Below are 23,378 nucleotides of genomic sequence, written 5' to 3'. Positions count from 1 at the left end.
TACTATATTTGTTTATCATTTTTACAGTGCAAATATTTGCAATTAAAATTATATAAAGTGAACACCGTACACTTTGTATTCTATGCTGTAATAGAAATCAATATATTTTAAAATGTAGAAAAACATCCAAAAATATGTAATAACTTTCAGTTAGTATTCTATTGTTTAACAGTGCGATTATTTGCGATTAATATTTTTTAGTTAATCGCACGAGTTAACTGTGGTTAATCGACAGCCCTAGTTCCTTTTTCTTTCTAGCCCAAAATTGGCACATAACCCTGCAGCTTCTTACAGCTATCTGGGAGGGCAGACAATATGTCATCTCTGTGACTAGGCGAGTCATCAGTACCACTGCTCACATGGAGTGGGAGTTTTCAAGGTTGTTCCCAAATAAGAAAAGTGGTGGTACAGGATGGTGGGAGGGGGAGGGGGAGGGGAGAGGGAATGGAAGGAGGAAATTCATATTCATGCTCTGTGTTAATGTGGAACACTTAAGAAGTTTGTTACCAAAGCAACAGAATAATATAGAATAAAGTTCAGGGTAACATGTTATAAAGAATAAAAGAAAATATTTGAAGAGCCAGCCAAAAGTGAATGGTAAAAGCTTGTATGTGCTTTGTAAGCGTGTATAATTAAGGTTTTGATCAGGGCACCATGTGCCTTATCTGTGGCACACAGGGGACGTTATTGATGTGGCAGTGCTTCCCTGATTTACTGATAATCGCGATGTCTTTAGTTACACACAAAGCTAATTGTTTTCCAAAACATTCATTGTGATGAACGTGAATATGCTATGACTGTGCAGCCTTTTTTGATTCAAGGGACTGCTAAGGAGCAGGACTGACTTTTATTCAAGGACAATATTCGTAAAAAGTCAGAGGGCGAAAGATTAATCTCAAATCATCAAGGGGGAGAAGTGAAAGAGCTAATAAATTAAAAGGAAATGATTTCAGACAGCAGCTTGGCTTGAATGACACCTCAGTTTCCCTTGCAGTCTGATGGAGAGATGATAATATTGCTTTAAGGCTGACAAAGGCAACCATAAGTGTTGGTGAAAAGTTTGGAACAGTCTGAATCTTTCACAAAATTGCCTGTTCATGGGGAACTGAGCAAGGTTTGGTAATTTCCAGAAACCTGAACTTAAACTCTTCCCTTTGTTTTCTAATATGCAGTATTACAACATATCCTACTTTGCCACATTAGACTGTGAGTGTAATGATGGTGTTACCTCCAGGCTTTATTAGATGGAACATGGGAAGGTAATTAAACATGCTATGTACTCTCTGCTAGCTAAGTGTTTGATTTATCAAACAAAATTGCAACTCAGGGTTGGGAGGGAATGGTTGGAGTTGCCATTCCTTAATAAATCTATCCCTCTATCTACATAGGTCCTTACATGGTCCCCGTTGCTGTAGTATCGAACACTTTGTTTAGAAGGAGGATGTAGATATGTTTGTGCGAGATGATAGTTTATAGACACTCCCTCCTAAGGGACAGCATTATGAATACAGGCATTTTGAGATGTTTTGGAAGCAGGGGTGGAAAACACAGTGTAGCTCTAGTTTGTTTTATTCAAAGTTTCATTCCTTTCTCATTCACTGGTTTTGTTGTTTAATGAACCCCAAGATCATTTTCTGGTGTCAGAAGTGCTGAATGAGAAGGAGACTGCACTCATTTTGAGGTCAATTCCTGTGTGTGAAACTGAAAGCAGAGGAAAGGGGAGCAGGTGGAGCAGCAAACAGAGAAGAGCAGAGGCTCTTGTATGTATTTTGTGAGCACAATAGTAACTTGATTATCTTGAGAAGGGAAGAAAGTCAGGAATGGATGTGCTGCAACCTCCATCCAGTCTGCAATTGTCCGACAGAGATTTGAATCGTATTTAGCAGCTATAGGGGCAGAGGAGAAAAATGATAAAGAGAGATGATCAATCTTTTTGCGTACTGTTGGGAAGGAAGCACTGAATATTTATAACAACTTTAAGTTTGAAAAAAGTGAAAGCACAAAACTAAGGAAAATACTGACTAAATCTGAGGAATATTGCATGCCAAAAAGAATGAGACCTTTGAGAGAGAGAGGCAAAAAACTGATGACACCATAGAGCAATATGTCACAGAATTAAGGAGACTCAGTAAAACCTGTAAATTGACAGAGTCTCTGGTCAGAAGTAGAATTATTTGTGGCATTAAAGACAATGTGTTTAGAGAGAGTGCTCCATGAAGGAGATTCAACTTTTGAAAAAGCTCTTCAGATATGCAACAGCGCAAGCCAAAGGAAATTCACCAGATGGGGTAATCCATCCACTAAGTACAAAAGCTACAGCCAGAAAAGGTCAGATCAAAAATGAAACCACTGCTAGGGCCACACTGTTTTGCCTTTGGGAAAATCTGTCATAAACGTGGGGAAAATAATCATTTTGCTAAATGACGCATATCTAAAATGCAGAAAAGTCAAGTGCATTCAGCTGAAGACAACATGGCTGAGGGGTTTTACATAGACATCAAACAATCCTGATGAGAGGGACTGGATACTGCCTATGAAAGTGAATGAAATCATTATTCCACTGAAACTGGACCCAGGAGATCAGGTTAATATTCTGTCTGAACAAGATTATGAGAGACTGAAAATAAGACCAAAACTGGGACCAACAAAAATAAAAGTAACTCGTTACTCTGGAACAAATATACCAGTGAAGATGAGGTGCATTGCTAGCATCAGCTATAAAAACACCATGTACAGGCTCCCATTCATTGTAGTGCCGAAAGAGGTGACACCAGTATTAAGCCTGGCTGCCTGTGAAAAACTCAGTCTGGCAAAATGGGTGTTCTTACTACAAGATCATACTGAACCTGGCTCTGAGGCACTCATTTGGGAATATCCTGATCTGTTTCAAGGGTTGGGTTGCTTGCAGGGTGAACATACAATCCAGATAAACAAGCAGGTCCCTCCAGTTATCCATCCATGTAGAAAGGTGCCATTTGCACTCTGTGATAAACTCAAGGATGAGCTTGCAATGATGGAAGCAATGCAACTAATACAAAAAATTGAAGAGCCAACAGAATGGGTGAGCTCCCTAGTCATTGTGGAGAAAAATAACAGCCAGCTACGCATATGCTTATATCCGAGATACCTCAAGGCTACAAAAAGAGAACATTTCAAACTACCACTCAGAGAAGATTTGCAAATGCACAATATTTCAGTAAATTGGATGCATCCTCAGGTTTTTGGAAGCTAAAAGTAATCAAAGAAAACTCAAAACTATGCACATTTAATACGCCATTTGAAAGATACAGATTCTTTTATGCTTATCCTTCGGCATAGCTTCAGCACCAGAAGTGTATCACAAAACCATACTACAATCTATGAACATATTAACACTGTTGATACCTCAAAAGATGAGATAGTCACCTGGGGCTTAACAAAAGCGGAGCATGATTGTAGACTTTGGGAAGTCCTGGATGCAACTAGAACTGCAAAATTCAAACTAAGTAGGGGAAAATGTGTTTTAGGGGTTACAGAACTGATTTTTGTTGAGGATATTATTTTCAATGAAGATGTAAAATCTGATAAGAGGAAGGTTTCAGCCATTGGAAATGATACCATGTCTCCAGTCATAGAAAGATGTCCATCAGTTCCTGGGAATGGTTAAATATCTTGGAAAATGCATACCTAATTTATCTACCAAACCTGTGGCTTTGAGAAAACTCTTGGAGAATAAAACTTAATGGTATTGGGGTATAGAATAGGAGGAATCATGAGCATGTTTGAAACAATAACTGATACAAGAGCCAGTGTTGGAAGTTCTGTGCGCCAGGAAGGCCTATTAAAATCTCAGCAGATGCTTCACAGTTTGGGTTAGGTGCAGTGATTTCACAGAAAAATGTGGATTGTTGTCAACCAGTGGCGTATGCATCCAAATCGCTAACTGAGCAGAAACCATTTACACACAAATTGAGAAGGAGCTGTTAAGAGTATTGTTTGTCTGTGAGAGATTCAATTAGTTTATTTATGGTCAGACTTTGGATGTTGAAATGGACCACAAGCCCCTGGTAGCGTTATTTGGCAAACTGCTAAATGACTGTACCTCAAGGATTCAAAGAATGATGCTAAAGCTGCAAAAGTATAATTTAGTTGTAATTTACACAGCTGTTAAATTTAGGTTCACTGCAGATGCACTTTTCAGAGCAGTGTCTCCCACTATGAAGTCAGAGAAGACCTTAGAGATAGGCTTGCATCTCTATGTAGATCTGATTGTAAAGTCAATTCCTGTAGCTAACAGGAAACTGCAACAAATAAAAGGGGAAACACAGAAAAATGAATTGTTGGGAATCCTTGAAGTGATAATTAAAGGGTGGCTTGAAGAAATAAGCAGTTGCTGTCCAAGTATAAGAGACCATTGGAACTGCAGACATGAACATACTATGATAGATGGGGCGATTTTCAAGGGCAGCAAGGTTGTAATACCAGTTAGCCTCCAGAAAGAAATGCTACAGAAGAGCCACGAGGGTCATTTAGGAATTGAGAAATGCAAACAATGAACCCAAGAGGTACTGTCTTGGATGTGGATCAATCACAACACTACTAATGTGGTAGGAAACTGCTTTTCATGTTTGAAATACAAGCTATGCAAACAGGCAGAACCTCAGAGACCTCATTCAGTTCCACAAAGGCCTTCCGAGAAGATAGGCACTGATTTATTTATCTGGCAATCAAAGGATTATTTAATAGTCACAGATTTTTATTCTCTGTATACAGAAATTTGCACACTGCACTAGTGATAGCCAGCATGAAGGGAATCTTCTCCAGACAAGGAATTCCAGATGAAGTCTTTAGTGATAATGGGCCATGGTTTTCCAATGCAGATTTTAGGCAATTTGCTATAGATTGGGATTTTTATCATAAAACATCAAATCCAAATTACCCCCAATTGAATGGACTTGTGAAAAGGTCTATACAGATGGTAAAGAACCTTATGAAAAAAGATTTTAGACCGTGGGGGTAATTTGTATATAGCTTTATTGGTTTACCAAAGTATACTTCTGGAGAATGGCTTTTTTTCCAGTTCAGCTGTTAATGGGAAGAAGGATCAAATCTAATTTACCAATCACTGCTAACTTGCTGAAATCTCATGACAATGAAACCATACGGAAGATGAAATAAAATCAGAAGTGGAAGCAGAAATATTATTTTGACAAAAGAGCCCGTGATCTTCCATCTCTTAACCCAAGTGATAGTGTGCCTGAAGAATCTCACCTCTACCATTAAAGAACAGCTACATCCAAGATCTTATATAGTCCAGATAGACCAAGGTGACACATTTTGATGTAAGAGAAGGGATCTAAGAGTAATCCCAGGAAGTTCCAAAACACTGACAGTAAATGTGGATTCTGGCATTTCCCAATTGACTGACCATTCATCATCAACAGACAAAGGAGAAACTGTGAAGGAACAAAAGAACAACTCTGACTCTAACAAAAGGTTGATACTGAGAAGAAGAGAGCGGGAGATTAAACATCCTAAAAGACTCATAGAGACTTGTTCACCTACCTGGAGAAAGGGTATTTGAGGAAAGTGAGTGGAAAAGATTCACTCCACTGTGATGTGCTGTTGACCTCTCCTCTCTAGGTAGTTGACACATTGAGTTTATGCAAATGTTCTAGATAGGTTGAGAATTGAATGTATGTGTTATTAGCTAGTTAGCTGTTTATATATATGTATGTATGTAAGAGTTTATGGGATTTTTTTTTAGGAGGGAAGATGTAGAGATCTGTTTAAATTATAATCTTGCACAGACACACTCCCTCACAAGGGACACTATTATGAACATAGGAATTTTGAGATGTGCCCTGGAAGCAGGGGTGAAGAACACATGGTAGCCGTGTGCCGCAGTTCACCACAGAAGCTCTCCAGTTTGTTTTAATAAAAGTTTTTATTCCTTTTTCATTTGTTGCTTAATGAACCCCAAGATCATTGCAGAGGAATAGGGAACATTTTTATTTAGTTTTGGGCAATTAAGACTCAAGTTTTAATAACTATGCACTATCCTCATGTCCTCTACATGTTTCCTTTTATGACAGACTATAAAAAGGAACTTTCTCACTTCCCCACCCCTTCTAGCTTCTAGGTTTATACCTTCAGTCCCACTGCTTGACACTGATGGGTCATGACAACATCACTTAGGAGCCATATTGTTCCTAGTGTGCTCCAATTCCATGATACAATTCTACTCTCAGGGTTTCTTGACTTTCCCCCCGGAAAGTAACTGCTCTTATTCCTTCTGCCTTGTGTACGACAGCACAAAACTTGCTTTGACAGCACTTCTAATATGCTGTTTGACTGGCAGCACCGAGAATCAAATCTGTGGTCCCCAGTATACAACAGTTTCAAAATCCAAACACCAGACTAGCCCTAAACCTTCCTTTCTTTAAGGGTATTGTTTGTTTGTTTGTTTGTTTGTTTGTTATTGCTTTGTTTGTTTTACTCATGATGCCAGAAAGGTGGATTGTTACAAATCCACAATCACAGTTCATAATATTACCAGAGCTGCATGGTTTTGTTTGTTCTTTGCATATTTTAAATATTCCTTGTTAGCAGACTACTGAAGCCACCCATTCCACACACTGGTGTTTAGACATCTGAGCCCTCTCCCCTTGTCCTCAGGGAAAGTACTTCCATTGACTAAGTGGGAATTTGATCAAGTAGAGAAGTTTGTTCTTCTTTGTTGATGTCCTTATGTAAACAGCTACTTTAGGCTTGCAGGTTTGCTACTGCTTCTGGTGTTATAACTGGATAAATGGAATGCAAGGAAGGAACTGCAGATATACAACATAAGCCAGATACTTGAATCTGCAGCTGAGTAGCTGAAATTGCTGTATACGTTTCTTGTGTGTTACCACAGAGGAGACTCAAACCAAGACCTGTCTATAAGGTAACATCTATTGATGAGCAGAGGGAGCCTCCCACTAGTGAAGTAGGGAAGAGTTGTGATAGACTGGTCTCTATTGGAAGCTGATGTTGACAATTTTTCTAGTATCTAGAAAAATGACATATTTTTCTTTGGCTGCTGTCAGAACATCTCCATACACTGTACCAGGTTGGGGGGGAGAAATGAGTCAATTGTTTTGGATATATATCTTAGTCACTATTTTGAAAGCTGATCATTTAAAGATTCTTTTAAAGGGGAGAGAGAGAGTAGAGAGGCTTGCTCATTTTCCAGGAATTTGAGGCTAGCAGGTAATAAATTAAGACCACCAAGTGTTTAGTGGAAATAATGATAATCTGGGCAGCTGGAAATACTGAACCAGGCCCTACAGCCTCTAAGTCTGGGTTGAGTAAAAATAGTGTGTCTTGCTGTTTTTAAAAATAAATTAATGGTGTTAAATGGCAGAATGTTTTCTGGAATGAAATGTGTGGGTCTCAGCTCACCTACACCATATTGCAATATGGACTTAGACCTTTGGGAGCAGAATACTTTTGAAATTGGCAACTAGCCTGTTTTCAAAACAAACCATTTTAAGAGGTTCCTCTAGAGACTGAAAAGTGGTTTCATTTTAGTTCTGCTGCTTTAGAGCCTGTATGACTCTAGATATCGGAGTATTGACCGTATGTAAGGCTACGATTTTGTCACAGAGGTCGCGGAAGTCATGGAATCCGTGACTTCCAAAGACCTCTGTGACTTCAGCCCCGGTGGCCTGGGGTTGCAGGGTCCCACCACCTCCTCCAGCAGCAGGGAGCTGTGAGGTACCCCCGCAGCCTGAGGCAGTGGGCCCCCAAGCGCCGAACTGCCATGGGCAGTGGGGGTATCCTGCAGCTCCCTGGCTGCTGTGGTGGGGTAGGGGGATTTTGGAACTCTGAGCCCCCAGAGGTGGTGGTGGGGCTCCAGAGCTCCCAGCCACTCTGCAGCTGCCCAGTCCCTTCCCATTTTATCATGGATATTTTTAGTAAAAGTCAAGGACAGGTCACGGTTTCTGAGAGTTTTTTCTTTATTGCCCGTGACCTGTCTGTGACTTTTTTACTAAAAGTATCCATGACAAAATCTTAGCCTTAAGCATATGTAACCCATGCTTACTCATTCTGGCTCTCTGTCGCCCTCTATGTGGTCCAGCCACTAGGGATATGTCCACACTGCAGCTGGGAGAGTGCTTCCCAGCTTGGGTAGACAGACATGCACTAGCTCTGCTTTACCTAGTGTGCTAAAAATAGCAGTGTAGCAGGGGGCAGCACAAACACAGCTTGGGCTAGCTACCTGAATACATATCCAGGGGTGTGGGTGGGTTTATACTCAGGAGGCTAGTCCAAGCTGCCACCCATGTAACCCCCCGGCTACACTGCTTTTCTTTGCTTTTAGTGAACCAGGTAGGAATGTATAATTTAAACTATTAAAATATTGAGTTTGTGATTTAATGGAAGCTGTGCATCTGCAGCCACTTTGATTTATTATTTACTATACTTCATTTAGCCTCTGTGCTTTCTTTGACTTATTGAAAAGCTAAATGTGCTTTTGTGATATTAAGAACAGCCCAAGGACAGTGGGCAAAAGGCACCCAGATATCTGGTAATGAACTGCTACTGGCTTACCCATTTCCAGTGCACCTCATTTCTTTAATATCATAAATATATCTGATAAGTGTTGTGCAAAGTGGCAATGAAAAGCTCATGACTCACATGTTATTAATATCATCATGTAACACACGTGCAAGCAACTGGTGTAAAGTTGTGGAAATAAACTGAAATTCTAATTCTTAAGGTGTGTTAGCCAATTTACCCCACCCAAGGAATGTGGTCTCCTCACCTGGGGCATTACTTCCAAAATACTTTGAAAGACAGTGGAAATGTATGCACATATTGTGTAAACAGACCCATCAAGCTAACAAGGGTAGAGGCAAACCCCACACTATGACGGTGGCGGAGGAGATTGACAGTTGCATGTCTAATGGTCATTCAGTTGCTCCAGAGGGGCAAGAACTGAAAAATTTGCATTTTAGAAGACAAACTCCAGCAAGGGAGGAAGTAGCAGGACACTTCCTTCAAGACAGACTCCATGTTGCCTACCTCTCAGCTGGAAATAGACATTGGTCTGGAATGATTCTTCAGAAGAATCCATTTCAAAGATTCATCGGACTATAAAAGAGAGGGGCCAAAAAACCCTAAGTTATCAGCCTTTCACCTAAGAAGACAGAGGTATCAGCCTTTTGACTTTGGGGGATAGCTCCTGACCCAGGATTTTGGTCAGCCATCTTGATGGCAACATGTGATGAGGATTTTACCTTGGACCAAGTCTAGCTTTTTTGTTAAGTTTTAGATTCTAGAAAATATTTTCTCTATTTCTCTTGTAACCATTTCTGACTTTAATCCTTATACTTGTACTCTCTTAAAACCTATCTCTTTGTAGTTAAATATATGCATTTTATTTTCAGTCTAAACCAATCCAGTGCTGTGTTCAAACTGAACTGTTTGGGAACACCAGTTAAAGTAACAAACTGTTGAATATTAACTTCTTAAAGGGGCAACAACCCTTAATATTCCTCTGATTGTTCTACGATGGGCTGGACATTTCAGAACACATGTTTTTGGGGAAAACTTGGGTGTGTGGAGTCACTTTACTAGTTGGTAACCAAGGCTGGTGGAGGCCAGTGGAAGTCTGTGGTATTATAGGCAGGCTCCAGGAACCAAAGCATTGGACCAGGGCTGCCCAATACATAGACAGAATGCATACTTGTTGCTGACCCGAGCCATTGTGAGACACTTGTGTCATCTCTTATCCTATAACCCCAACTCTTCACTGGTCTGGATTGCACCCCAGAACGTGACAGCTTTCTACAGTGCAACTTGTTGTATAACTCAGTTCTGTTTAATCTGTTTAGGATCATATTAAACGGGTTTGCAGTGAATAACACATTTATAACATGGCTGAAAGACTGGATTTATTTATCTTTGTAAGAATCTACGTAGGGGGTCTTTGACTTAGGGTAGAAAAAAGATGTACGACATTTTAAAAAAGTGGTTTTCTGGTACAAACTGAAATGACTGTAAATAATAGCTGCATTATATCCACACACCAGCACAATTATCGAAGAGGTGGATCTGGATTTTCCAATAATTGGATTTTTGGATGGCTTAAAATATTTATAGTTTGATAGCTTTTTAAGCTAAGAGTGCGTATTCAACGAGTCAGACTCCACCATAATTTTTTCCATCTAAAATTGTTAAAGTTTCATTAGATGAGTGGTAGGACTTTCAAATAAATAGTGTTCAAACTGCTTTTTGAGCAGTGCTGTGAAGTAGCCCTCTATTAAGGCAAGGCATTGGATGATACTGAGTACCACGTGAGCTGCAGTTTTTAGGGTAAAGGGGTGAGTTATAGCCATCAGCACCATTAACACAGGATGTTCTTGTTTTCATGGGCTCTTACCTTCACTCTGTTACCTTAAAGTGCTTTGTGTGAATCAAGATGTTTTGTATTAATGTTGTGATGCTGGCAGACTAGATGCCAACTCGTGCCAAGATCCCCATGTCTCCTCTGAACATTGACAGATATATAGCTGGAACCAGTCTGGCTCACCTCTGTGTTAGTATTGTTACAAAAGGTATTAAAATTATAAGCATGTGTTCAGTGTTTAGACTTTATTGAATGCTTGTGAGTTGCTGCATGCATTAATCTCACTCATAACCTCCGTGTATCATATTGAAAGGTAATATTTGAGCATTTGTACTGTGAGCCTTTGTAACTGTAAATCACCAGACAGGAGAGAAACATTAATGTGAAATGCTGGTGTCCAATAGAAGGGGTTATGTCCTGCCTGACAAGGAAGGCCTCTCGATGCCCGACAAACTATAGTGGAACATTAAAAGGGACCAAAGCCTTTGCTGATTACTCTTCTCCACCTCCCCCCACATGAAGATGAGACTTACAGGTGAATTCCTCCCATCAGATGAGTTTGCAGCTCTAAGCAGAAGAGGAGAAGGAAATAAAAGCCTGTAATAAGGAGGATCTGGATCTTTATGTTGCTGAGAGAGAGAGAGAGAGAGAGAGAGAGAGAGAGAGAGAGAGAGTGTGTGTGTGTGTGTGTGTGTGTGTGTGTGTGTGTGTGTGTGTGTGTGTGTGTGTGTGTGTGTGTGTGTGTGTGTGTGTGTGTGTAGAACTACTAGGCCTAAGCAAAAGATCCCAGTGCTTAGCCTCTGTTAGCCCAGAGGACATATAGAGCTTGCTTATTATAGAAGCTTTGATTACTTTTTGAAACTTAAGATTGGAACTCATTTGTGTGTATACACTTTTACCTGCTTTAACCTTATGCTAAGGGCAATAACTCTCATTTCCTTTTCCTGTATAACAAATCTTTAGATAGTTTAATGTAGGATTGGCTACAAGTATTGTCTTTAGTGTGAGATCTAAGCTGCAGTTGACCGGGGTAAATGACTGATCCTTTGGGACTGGGAGTAACCTGAATATTTCTGTGATCCTTGGTGTAAGAGTATCTGTCTATCACAAAGGTAAGCGTACCTAGGTGGTAAGACAGATTGGAGTACCCAAAGGGACTGTCTGTGATTCCATGTAAAAGCTGTTATAGTGCCTGAGGAGTTCACACTTGATGATTGGTTGGTGAAGTCTAAGTATAGAACTCCGAGACAGTTTGGGGTTTGTATCCTGGTTGGTACTCATGCTCTTGAGTCACTGCAGGACAGATTGACACTATTTTAGCAAGAAATAACCCAGCTCTCAGTTTCAACGTTTTTTGGGGAAAAAACCTCTACAATTTCCCTTTACCTCCTCTACCGCCTTCTGTATATTTGCCTCCAGAAATGATTACATTTTGAAGAAGAAAGACATTAATTACTGGGTAGTACAAAGATCAGTACCCTGTAATTTATTTAAGTAAAAACAATCAGATTAATCACCTGTCCTGTGATGATTTATCAGCATGCATTCTTCTTTCTTAGTTCCTTTTTATTTTTTTCATTCATGGACATTTCCAACGAGGGATTGTATGAAGTTTATTAGGATATATTACATCATGAGTTAATGCTAATAATGTCTGTGTAACAACATATTTTCTTGATGGTTTAGGAGCGTATAATTGGTGTAGATATTTGGCTGTAGATATGTAACTTTTGATAATTTATAAATGGTATTTTCTAATGTCAGTTCAATAGAACATGCAGACACTTTCCTGAAAATGCAGACAACACACAGGTTTTAGAATGAACTCTGAAGATAACAAAATGCTTTCCCTTTTGAATGTACTTTTCTAAATATACAAGTCACATTCAGTTTTGTTATCATCTGTCTTTCATTGTGATTTTCATCTCATGAACTATTTAATTAGCATTTTGTATCCAGGATGTTGGGATTTTTTTCTCACAGTTGGGGTATTTTTGTGGGATTTACAATATTTTTGATATCTGAATAACAAACCAGCAAGTTGCAGTAACAGTAGTGCATCCTGATATAGTAGCTGGCTAGCGTGCTGAGAATACAGTACTAAGAAAGCCCTGCAGGAAACAGGATGAAATGGAAACGATATCATCTGGCATATACTTGATATAGAATTTCGAACTGAATCATTTATAAAGCACCCTATGTTTGGCAATTAAGAAAGCAGAAGAAAACTGGGGTGGATAAGAATCCAATTTAATTTGTTCACAACAGGGATGAAGCTGTCTTGTTTGTTCTTGTTAAATAGATGCTTGTGGAGAATTTAGCTTTTAGGTTAGTGTTAAAATACAATAAACTCCTCATTAAAGTCCCCTCCTGTCCATCTCAGATGTACCTGCTCTTTCAGAAGCAAACAAAACTAACTCCATCATTTATAATGTGAACATGAACAATCTGCTTCAATCTTTAAGGCAATGTTGTGCAGCATGTTACGTTTTTTTTTAAATGGCAAGAAAGTTCTACATGCAATACTGAGCTGTTGTAAGGTAGGTCACCAACCCTAATTATTTCTTAAGGAAAAAAGGACTCGTATGTTTACATTTCAATAAAATTATACAGAGCCTTCAAACTGTGCATTAAGCATACAGAAGCAAGATTTCTGGGAAAAAGTTCACCATATATAGTTTTTACACATTTTTCACATATATGTTCAGAAAGTATTGAGGATAACTATTGTCAAAGCACTTCTAATCTGTCCTCTTATCAAATGATTTTCATTATACTGCTATATAAACACTCTTACCATCACACTTGCTTATAGTTCCCTTCCCTGATCATTGAATCTCCATGTCTTGACCTCTTACAATCACCCTACCTTTTGTGTGCAAGAACATCTGGTATTATCAATGCCTTTATTGTCACATGATTTCTAATGAACCATGGATGTGTGACATTGATAGCATTTGACTCTATTTATTAGTGAGTAACCTGGCCTACTGGTGTGCTGTGTTTTTGTTTTGTTTACTCCTACAGGTAGCAAACATACAGAGCTACATGTAGGGTGAGAATAACCTCCAAATTGGACAGAGGTAGTCAGGTGAAATGCATTTTAGCATATTCACTTTTATACAAACTTGATATGGGGGGAAAGACTATTTTCCATTACTTAGATGTGGAAATGGTCAGTCTTCCTAATCAGAGGTCTAGTCCGTTATCTGCCCTCTTTGTTTGCCCCTCTTGCTACCTCTCCCCTAAATTCCACTGAAGCTTCTCCTCATTCCCCCTCCCATTATCTGTGATCTGAACTCTGAAGCCTCTTACTTGGGACCAAGTTATCCTGTGAAAGAGTAGTATATATACACTGTCATATTCACACTTCTCTTGTTATACTTCCATTTTCTTTCATAAAAGGTAATTACTCACAAAATGACATCATTGAGATGTCCCATATTTTGATCATTTTCTTTTGTCTGAAACAGTTAAGAAAACAAAACAAAAAAATCTAGCTAAAGTTGATTTCTTACCTTTTCCCCCACTCATAATGTTGTGAAGAGAGAGATGGAGTGGACTGATCTGCTCTTTTATCTGTGCACTAAGAAGCACTGGATGTTTTTCTTTAATAAAATCTGCTGATTTTTTTTTTTTTTTGCATTTGTAAAACTGAAGCAGGTTGTGCAATAAATGTTTCATTAACTGGTTGTTTGAAGGAGTGAAAGAAGGATACCCCTGAGGCAACATGGTTTAAAGCAGTGGTTCTCAAACAGGGGTCTGGGGCCCACTAAGGGGCTGCTGTTTCACGGGGGTCCACTATACAGGGCCAGCATTAGACTTGCTTGGGCCCACGGCAGAAAGCCTAAGCCCCACTACCTGGGCTGAAGCCCAGGGCTCCAAGCCCTGCCACCCGGGGCTGAAGCCAAAGCCTAAGCAACTTCGCTTTCAGGATCCCTTGAGGCATGGGGGCCCAGGGAATTGCTATGCTTGCTACCCCTCAATGCTGGCCCTTGCTTTTAAATGCAGAAAAACAATTGTTGTGTCACAAGTGGGCCGAGGAGTTTTTATGGCATGTGGGGGGGGGGGGGGGGGAGACTCAGAAAGAAAAAGGTTGAGAACCCCTGGTTTTAAAGGATTAAGTACAATGCTCAGAGTCAGGGCCAGCTCCAGGCACATGCTAAGGGGCGGCATTCCATCCATTCTTGGGGCGGCACAGTCCGGGCAGCTTTTTTGGGGGGGCAGCAAAAATGGTAGAGCCAGCTCTGCTCAGAGTGCAGGATTTCCAAGTTCTCTGTCTGACTGGCCTTGATGCTTTTCACTTTTATGCTAATAATGTGCCTTGTAGGATAGAATGGTCTCCATTAAAAAGAAAATATTCAGCGCCAGTGCTATCTGAGAAACCGCAGTGTTTTCTAATGGTGACTGTTGTAGGTAAATATCATTGTCCCTAATTTACAATGGGAGAACTGAGGCACAGAGAGAGTGACTTCTGTAGATCAGTGTCAGATAAGGATTAGAATTTAGGCCTCAGTACATGCCCAGTCCAATAGACCAGAAAACTCTCCCAGGCAAATCACTTATGCCAAATTTTTCAAAGTTGGATGCTTATAATTCGACACTTACACATGTACTTAAGCACTTAAATAACTGATCTGATTTTCAGAGATGCTGAGCATCCACGGCTCCCTGGTGATTTCAGTTGGAGCTGGGAGTGCTCAGCATTTCTAGAAATCAGTCTCCTAAGGCATCCAAATTCCAAATAGTGGCCTCAATGTTTCTGAGCCTCAGTTTCTCTGTTGTAAAATATGGATGATAATAGTTCAAGCCACGGGCAGTTTGTGAATAACACCATACTAGATTGCCATCTTAGGATCAGACTAATAGCATTTCTGCTCTGCGGCTGTTTGAAATGGGGTGTTTTCTTCTCTCCCTTTGACAGAATATTTCATCTAATTTTCTCAATATTCAAAACGTGAGATACTTTCATTCCTCAATGAAAGCTGCATAGGAACCTATTCATTCTTTAATCCCTTCTGAATAATCAGTTGTAAATGATACTTTCTCCCTGCTGATATGCTGTTTGCCTCTGGCTGGACTGTGCAGAGTTAAATTAATGTGACTCCTTCTTATATGGCCGTTGCAGATTCATAGTGAAGAAAATTCTCTTGTGAAGGTGAAGTATGAGTTGTGTGTCTGGAGGCAGCAAACATAGCCAGACATGAATCTTGCTGTCTCATGATAGGATACAGCGTGATACTAACTGGAAGAGGAGGCATAGGCTCTGCTATCATTCAGGAAGATAAATCTAGCAATACTTCTTGTTACCGGCTCAAAAATCTAATTTCAGCTGCAGCTAAATAAGACAGGCAAGCAGCATCTATTTAAAGGAGTTCTGTTAACATGCATCTACTTTAAATGTTACCTACCTAAATGTTGATTTTAAGTCAGTGGGAATAGTCTCCTCAGTTTACATCTCCATGTTTTAGGTCAAGAGTTCAATGAGATGTTTAAAAAACAAAAAAACCTCTTTTGAACACAATCAGAGTAAAATACAGAGTGTGCACTGCCTGCAGAGCTCCACTAACTGCTTTCTAGACCAGTTAAATAACAAGCTACACATGAACTGGCTTATGCCACCAAGCTCTGATGCACCTTCCTTGTACTGACAGCTTCTTCCCCCTCAAATCCCAGGAGCTGCTTTTACTCATTACCTGTTTCTACTGAAGCATTTATTTCATCTCCCTTATGCAGACTCATTGATGCACACACTGCTCCTTTCTTCCTATGACACACCATGTGACTTCTCTCCAATGGGGTAGACTTGGTGGCCCCGTTCAGTTCCTCCTCCCCTCCCGCCAGTGAGACAGTCTCTCACCAGAGGGGCTTTGAATGATGTTAGTAGTGTTCTTTTTATTGATATATTAATTTGTGAAAGACTATTTGCATGGGAGACTGGATGAATACCAATGAGGAAACAGGCTTTAAGTCCTAAAGATCTGTACCACTACTGAGAGCCTAGTAAAGGCTCTGTTATTTTTTTGCCCAGCAAAGGCAACAAGAACGGATTTCTTTCAAGGTAGAAAGGGTTAGTGTGGAGTCATGCTGGATTCTCAGAGCTAGCATCATCCCTTATGTCAAGCTTGTGGTACACAGAGATATAACTAAAGGCAGCTAGTTTTGCTGCTGCAGCACTAAAAGTGCAAAATGAAGTGTTTGAAAATGGAGAGAGTGAACTGGGAAGGGTTTTTATTTTCAACCTGTTTATAGCATGTCGCAAACAATGAAAAGTAAAAAGTGTTACAATTTTTAAAAAAAGAGGAATGCAGTGGATGGGTGGCACAGCCTTGCTCAGAGCCTGTAAAGCAAGGGGTTAAAAATACCAGGGAGTTAAAACTATTTTTCAGGCAACTAGATGTTCTCTAGCTGCTGCCAGCATTTATACATAACATTGTGCCCAAGCTTCTGCTCTCTTATCAAGGTTTATTGGCAGCAAGTAGCTGATTCCCCAAGAAGATAAGGACATATACCAGCAGCAAAGAGCATGTGAGAGCTGGCAGACTGTATTAGTTTAGGACTGAGAACAGTCTTGGAGTTGTCATTCTCTAATCACAAAGATGATGCATACCACCAGAAAAGGGATATTGTATGTGCTCGCTCTCTCTCTCTCCTCCATAGAGTGTATTTTTCCAGCAGGAGCTAAACACCTGTATTTCTTCTGATATATAGAAAGCCTTTACTATTAATTCCAAGGTCTTGCACAACCTGCTCTGCAAGGCCTTCTCTGACCTTAACACATGCTCATTGATCTCAGCTCTCTGATCTGACGTGTGCTGTGGCATCTGTCTGTCTAGATACATATACAGCTCCCATCTCCATAGTACTTGAGCATCATAGATGTTTTGAAAGTAAGAAAAGACCACTCAAGTCATCCTGTCTGATTCTGCTGTATTTTGCAGGACTTACTCTCTATATAATTTCCATCTTATTTAATGAATTTTTGATACCTCAGGACAGGGTGCCTTGCCCACTGCTCTTAGAACTCAATTTCAATGTCTAGTTCTTACAACACTTAAGGCTGTTTTTTTCCTGTTATCTAATCCAAGCTTTTCCTTCCTTATTTTTGGACCATATCCCCTCCTTTCTTAAGGGAGTTCCTTCACTTTCTTCTCCCCACATTGAGCACTTCACACCAACTCCTGCCAGGTGACCTGCCTGTGCCAAGGTATGGGTCTCACAGAAGGCTGTTTCCCTCCATCTTTACAGCAGACAAGGAACAGAATCATGGCAGATAGTAAAAAGATGGTGTGTGCTAGAAAATGTACAAAAATAAAACAGCACTGACAGGATTTTTTTATTGACTGACAGAGTTCAAGCGATCAGAACAGAGCTTGTCCCATTGCTTTGTGCCAGTTCCTCTCTGTTCTGTATTTAAATGCAGTACAGTTGTTTTCACTTTGATGCTGACAGCTGAAAATGACAGTACATATTGGATCTGGATACCTCTGATGGACACACAATGAATTTTAAAGAGAGGAAAGTATGAGACTGGAGCTAACTCTTTTTCCAGGAGGAAACAGGCTTTTTGTTTACCAATAACCATTTGAAAAATATGGTGGGAAATGAGTTAGTCAAAAATATTTTAGTTAAAGAAAAATACTTTAGAAAAATAATGCTAACTCTGCTTACATTCATGTAATGCTTTCTTTTACAATTGGACAAACTGGCTGGTACAGTAAATTAGTTCAATATTTTTTCACTTGTTTTTTGCATCCAGTTTAGGCTTACAATATTCCTTGTGGGATATTTGTCTGCATCACAAAACCATTTGATGCAATTTAGTATTCTTTACTCAAGAGAGCACCTGTAAATGCTCACTCAAGGCATTCAACAGGAGTAGGAAGGGTGGCCTAGCTCAGGATTGAGGTGGATTGGCAAAACTATGTAGGGGAAGCTTTTAAAAGTCCTGCCTGAAACTTGCTGTAGTATCAGTCACCCAGGTCTAAGTCACCTCGGTTAATGAGCACCAAATATTCTTGAATTGTTTCTTGCATGTACACACACCCATGTAAAAAAGAAAAGAAAAGGAGTAACTCTTCAGCAAAACTAGATTGTAATAACACTGATGGTAAAACCTACAAAAGCAATTAAATGGATCATTTGGGATGAAACCTCCAATACTTAATTACAATGGGGCAAATTTGGAGATGATAGAGATTGGGCTCCATCATGACTTGTATCAGAGATTTAAATAACTCTTAACAGTAAATGTAATTTTTTGTATATTTTATTCTCTGTCTACTTTACAAAAGGTGTATGGGGTATTTAATTGTGAACATGCCATATTTCTATTGTCAGTTATTGTTTCCTAGACAAGAAATGGTCTTGATTTCAGAAAAAAGGAAAAATGCATGTGTCAAGGCTGATTCCCCATTCTGGCACTTCAAGTGCAGAAGGTGGGGCCCACAAGGATTTTAAAAATTAATACACCTCTACCTCAATATAACACGACCCGATATAACACGAATTCGGATATAATGCGGTAAAGCAGTGCTCCGGGGGGGGGGGCGGGGTTGCGCACTCCGGTGGATCAAAGCAAGTTCAATGTAACGTGGCTTCACCTATAATGCGGTAAGATTTTTTGGCTCCCGAGGACAGCGTTATATCGAGATAGAGGTGTACTCGCTATTCCAGGCTGGTATTAAACTCCCAAGGTTACAGGTTCTCTCTGATCTTGGATGGGTAGATGCTGCCACCACCCAAGTGCAAAAAAACCGCCCCCTTTTGAGAACCCAGGAAGGAACACTTGGGGATTCCTTCCTGTGGGGTACCCTCAAGCCCTTTCACCACCACCCCTTCCCGGGAAGAGCTGAGAGAAAAACAAAGGAAATCAGCTGTTGCCACCAGCTAATTAAACAACATGCACAAACCTCTTAGGGACACAAAAATCCAATCCTGTTCTTAAAAAAGGTAAATGTTATTAAACCCAAAAAGAAAGGAAATACATTTGGAACTTAGGCTTTTTGCTAGATCTTAAAAGAAACAATTATAAAAATTAAACATCGAGATAGTTCTCTTGAGGTTCAGCTTAAAGATTACAAACAAAACAAAAGCATCTGGGGTTAGCACAGAGGAGTCCAGAAGCCAATAAGAAATAAAAGAAATAACCCTAATCGTGTCTTCCTAGACATTCCCTGATTACTTACATATTTGGCGTTTCAGATAAGTAGGGTTGAGGCATGATTTGATGCTTTTTCATAACTGATTTTAAAGCTTTTTACAGCATAACTGCACCCTGTTCCCTTCTTTCCTGGAGAACAACCACACCAGACAAAGGGAAGTTTTTTTTCCCAATTTTAAAAAGTTCTAGCCCTCCCATTGGCTCTTTTGGTTAGGTGCCCACTCCCTTTCCTTTACCTAGCCAGGGAGACTATTTAACCCTTTACAGGTAAAGCAAGCAGAGAACAGCCACCAAGAGGCACTTTATAGCTAACTGGCTGGCTGGGTGTCCATAAAAGGGAGCTACCACCTCCCCACTTCATTTATCACAGCATGTCTATTGTACAGTGCCACATACAGTGGTTGTTCTTAAAGTCTAGCCACTAAAACCTTGACTTAATAGTTGTAGTTACCTCAGTATTTGTAATATTCACTATTCTTACTATAGGGAAGAGTGAAGTAATGTTATTTAGTTATCTAAGGCAATTGGTCAGTTTTTAAGGGTTACTGGTATACAGTAATTATGTTGCTGGCAATAATGAAAGTTCATATCTATACCATAGATATATTTAAAAATAACTGGAGGACACTGCCCTTTCTTAATAGTAGATATTGGCCCAAAGAAGAACCCTAAATCCATATTCCTTGATGTTGGTGGGGACGTTTGGGTCATTGATTAATAGATCTAGGTTTGGGCACATGTATTAGAACACTTGTTTTTTTTCAGCACCCTTGACTACAGTGTTTAGAAGTTTGGACATGCACAAGGAAAGACACCTGAATTAACGGCATGCCTACTTCAGCTTAGAGTGCATCAGTTAAGGGTGCATTGAGAAAGCTATAATCAGTGCTGTGGTTTCCCTCTTCCTCTTGTTCTCTTTTCTTTTAAACAAACAAACAAAATAATCTGAAATTATATGAAAAACATCTAATGCACTGTGTTAGCCAACACAGGTTCTAATCACACCCACTCTCTCTCTCTCGCACACACACCACATTATTGGTATTTTGTCCATGGTATTAACATTGTATATATTAAATATGAATGTTGGGTAGTTATGCTAATTGTCTTGTATTATGCTCTTCCCACAGTTCTGTTCACCTACACTAAGGCCTTGTCTACACTGCTGGGGTAAGTCGACCCAAGTTTACACTACTCCAGCTACGTGAATAACGTAGCTAGAGTTGACATGGCTTAGGTGTCTACACTGAGCTGCGTTGATGGGAGACGCTTTCCGTCGACTTATCTTACTCCTCTCGTTCTGATGGTGTACTGGAGTTGACCAGAGAGTGCTCTGTGGTCGATTTAGTGGGACTTCACTAGACCTGCTAAATCTACCGCCACTGCATCAATTGCAGCAGCATCAATTCCCGGTAAGTGTAGACCTGGCCGAAGTACCCCACAATACTTTGCAAAGCTGAAGTCAGCTTTGGCAATGGCAAATATGAAACCTGTTAAAGGCAAGATATATTTGTTCTATGTCTTGGTACAGATAGGGAGTGCCTTCAAAGCCCCTAAGATTTGGGGTGTAGTATCAACAACAAAAGATAAGGTACCCCCGGACACAAGAAAAACAAAGTAGAAATCTGATTGGTGAATATTAGTCTTGGGTGACCTACAGAGTGATTTTAGCTCATAAACAAACATGATAAATAGGGCTAATTTGGAGTATAGAAGGGGAACTGAATGCTGTGAAAAAAACTACTTCCTAGATCAGAGGTGGGCAAACTACGGCCCGCAGGACTGTCCTGCCTGACCCCCAAGCTCCCAGCCGAGGAGGCTAGCCCCCAGCCCCTCCCCCGCTGTTCTCCCTCCCCCGTAGCCTCAGTGCGCCGTGCCGCCAGTGCTCTGGCCTGCCGCTTCTGCCAGGCAGTGCGGATGGGGCGGAGGTTCTGGAGGGGGCAGTCGGGGACAGGGAGTGGGGGGTTGGGTAGGGGGTGGGGTCCTGGGGGGTGGTTGGGGCGGTGGTCTCGGGAGGGGGTGGTCAGGGGACAAGGGTGGATGCGGGCAGGGTCCAGGCTGTTTGGGGAGGCACAGCCTTCCCTACCTGGTCCTCCATACAGTTTTGCAACCTCGATGTGGCCCTTGGGCCAAAAAGTTTGCCGACCCCTGTCCTACATGGATTGGTAGTGCAGTAACACTTTCCTTTCTGTATTGTATTGCTTTGTCTTTAGACAATAAATTGGCTAAGCTTGGTTATTTGGTCTCTTGAACATTTTTAATACTGAACCATAAGTATAGTCAAGCAATTGGCTATATTTTACACAATAAGTGTGAGGGGTGATCAGTCTAGCAACTCCACAAAGTTGCACACGTAGCATTTTCTATTTCTGCTTCCCTTGTTAAATATAGCGTTCAACTTTAATGTAGTACTCTTCATATTGTTAAATGTTTATCAATAAAAGACACAGGCCCAGAGAAGGTTTCTAGATTATTTTCTAGAACATTGGTTCACTTTAGCATTTCCTGTCTCTTGTATGCTTTATTTCTAAATTATAATGTTGCTGGATTACTTATTTATTTGTTTGTTTATTTATACTAAGTGCAGTTTCCAGATAAAAATTACTGATCCTGATTCTCCTCTTTAGTACACCAGTGTAACTGAGAAGTAAATCGGTTGAAGTCAGTGGAGTTACACTGTGTAAACAGTGTGCCAGCGGAGAACTAGGTTCCCTGTCTCTTGCCAGGTGGATTTGAGTGTCCTTAAGCAGGAAAAACATTACCAGGGCCTGATTCTCATTTACACAAAGGCCCTTTTGCATTGATTTGACAGTTTAAAGGGATCATAAAGTAGGTGGGAGTTACCTTTTCCATTCACTGTAGGGCCCTTTTACACTACCACAGCAGTATAAAGAGAGACTTAATGTAAATGAGAATTGGGCCCTGAGTTGTTGTTTTATAAAACTGAGTTTTGGATATTACAGCGTATAGGGTTTCAGAAGGAATAATCAAACACTCAGATATTCCCCTTCTTGCAGCTTTGTAATATAGATGAATTTATTCATTACAAGCATCTCTCAAAACCTAGTAAGCCAACATATTACCCCAGCTTCTCTCTCCCTAGAGTGCTATTGCATACCATGCTGCCACAATATGATCTTCATTATGGTCATTTCGTTGTTTTTAAAAATAATGTATGTTGGATTATTATTTTTACTGTAATTTCATCAGCTGTTATCTTGATATGGCATGTAATTGTGAGGAGAGCAACAGAGTATGTGAATTTTTATGAAGACATAATTATGATGTATATTGGTGTAGAATATACAGATCCAATTATGTGCAATCATACCGAATAATCAAAAACAAGTGAACTGTGGCAAGTGTGTGCAGTATTTCATTTGGAAAATTCAGTGTAGTGGCTGCTTTATTGTTTAAAAAGGCAAAAGTAGTCTGGGTTGTAGCATATCTACCTACCCAAACCATTTAAATTATTGGAATCCCAATTTTTAAAAAATGCGTAGCTTCAGAAATACGGATTTTTTTTCATCCATTTTTGGATGAAAGTTAATTCTCTTAGTTTGGGATGTGTATTCTAAGTTTCAATCTGATGTTATAAAACCCTGACAGAAGGCTTTTTAAATACCCTTCAATCTGATTTCTATATTCATTTGAAATCCTTTTCTGCTTCTGACTTCCAGTGGTTTCCCTGAAAGGAAAAGCCATAATTTTCTCAGCAATCATTACTGTACAAGGCAAATAATATAAATTAGGCTTACACATGACATGTCTATCTTTGATTTACAACTAGATAGAATACTATTCAGATCCCACCTTTGGACATGAGGTGTGGTGACTTAG

The 23,378-nt window shown here is 40.0% G+C and overlaps 1 protein-coding gene across 5 annotated transcripts in view; it reads left to right on the top strand.

Annotated features, from left to right (window-relative positions):
* The window catches only part of SV2C (synaptic vesicle glycoprotein 2C), a 181,959-nt gene that overhangs the window by 8,729 nt on the left and 149,852 nt on the right, over nucleotides 1-23,378 (top strand). For 2 of the 5 annotated variants that reach the window (XM_042855957.2, XM_042855958.2), the window contains one exon: nucleotides 20,669-20,708. The exons of 2 other annotated variants lie outside the window; for them this stretch is intronic. The gene's annotated coding sequence lies outside the window, so the exon portion shown is untranslated. Of the gene's footprint in view, nucleotides 1-20,668; nucleotides 20,951-23,378 lie in introns of all 5 variants that reach the window. One more of the 5 variants, XM_065550079.1, reaches the window with a different exon arrangement.

This window comes from Chrysemys picta, chromosome 6 (assembly GCF_011386835.1).
Source record: "Chrysemys picta bellii isolate R12L10 chromosome 6, ASM1138683v2, whole genome shotgun sequence".
NCBI lineage: Eukaryota > Metazoa > Chordata > Testudines > Emydidae > Chrysemys > Chrysemys picta.
Note: the sequence above shows the minus strand (reverse complement) of the source record. Positions and strands in the feature narration are given on the sequence as shown.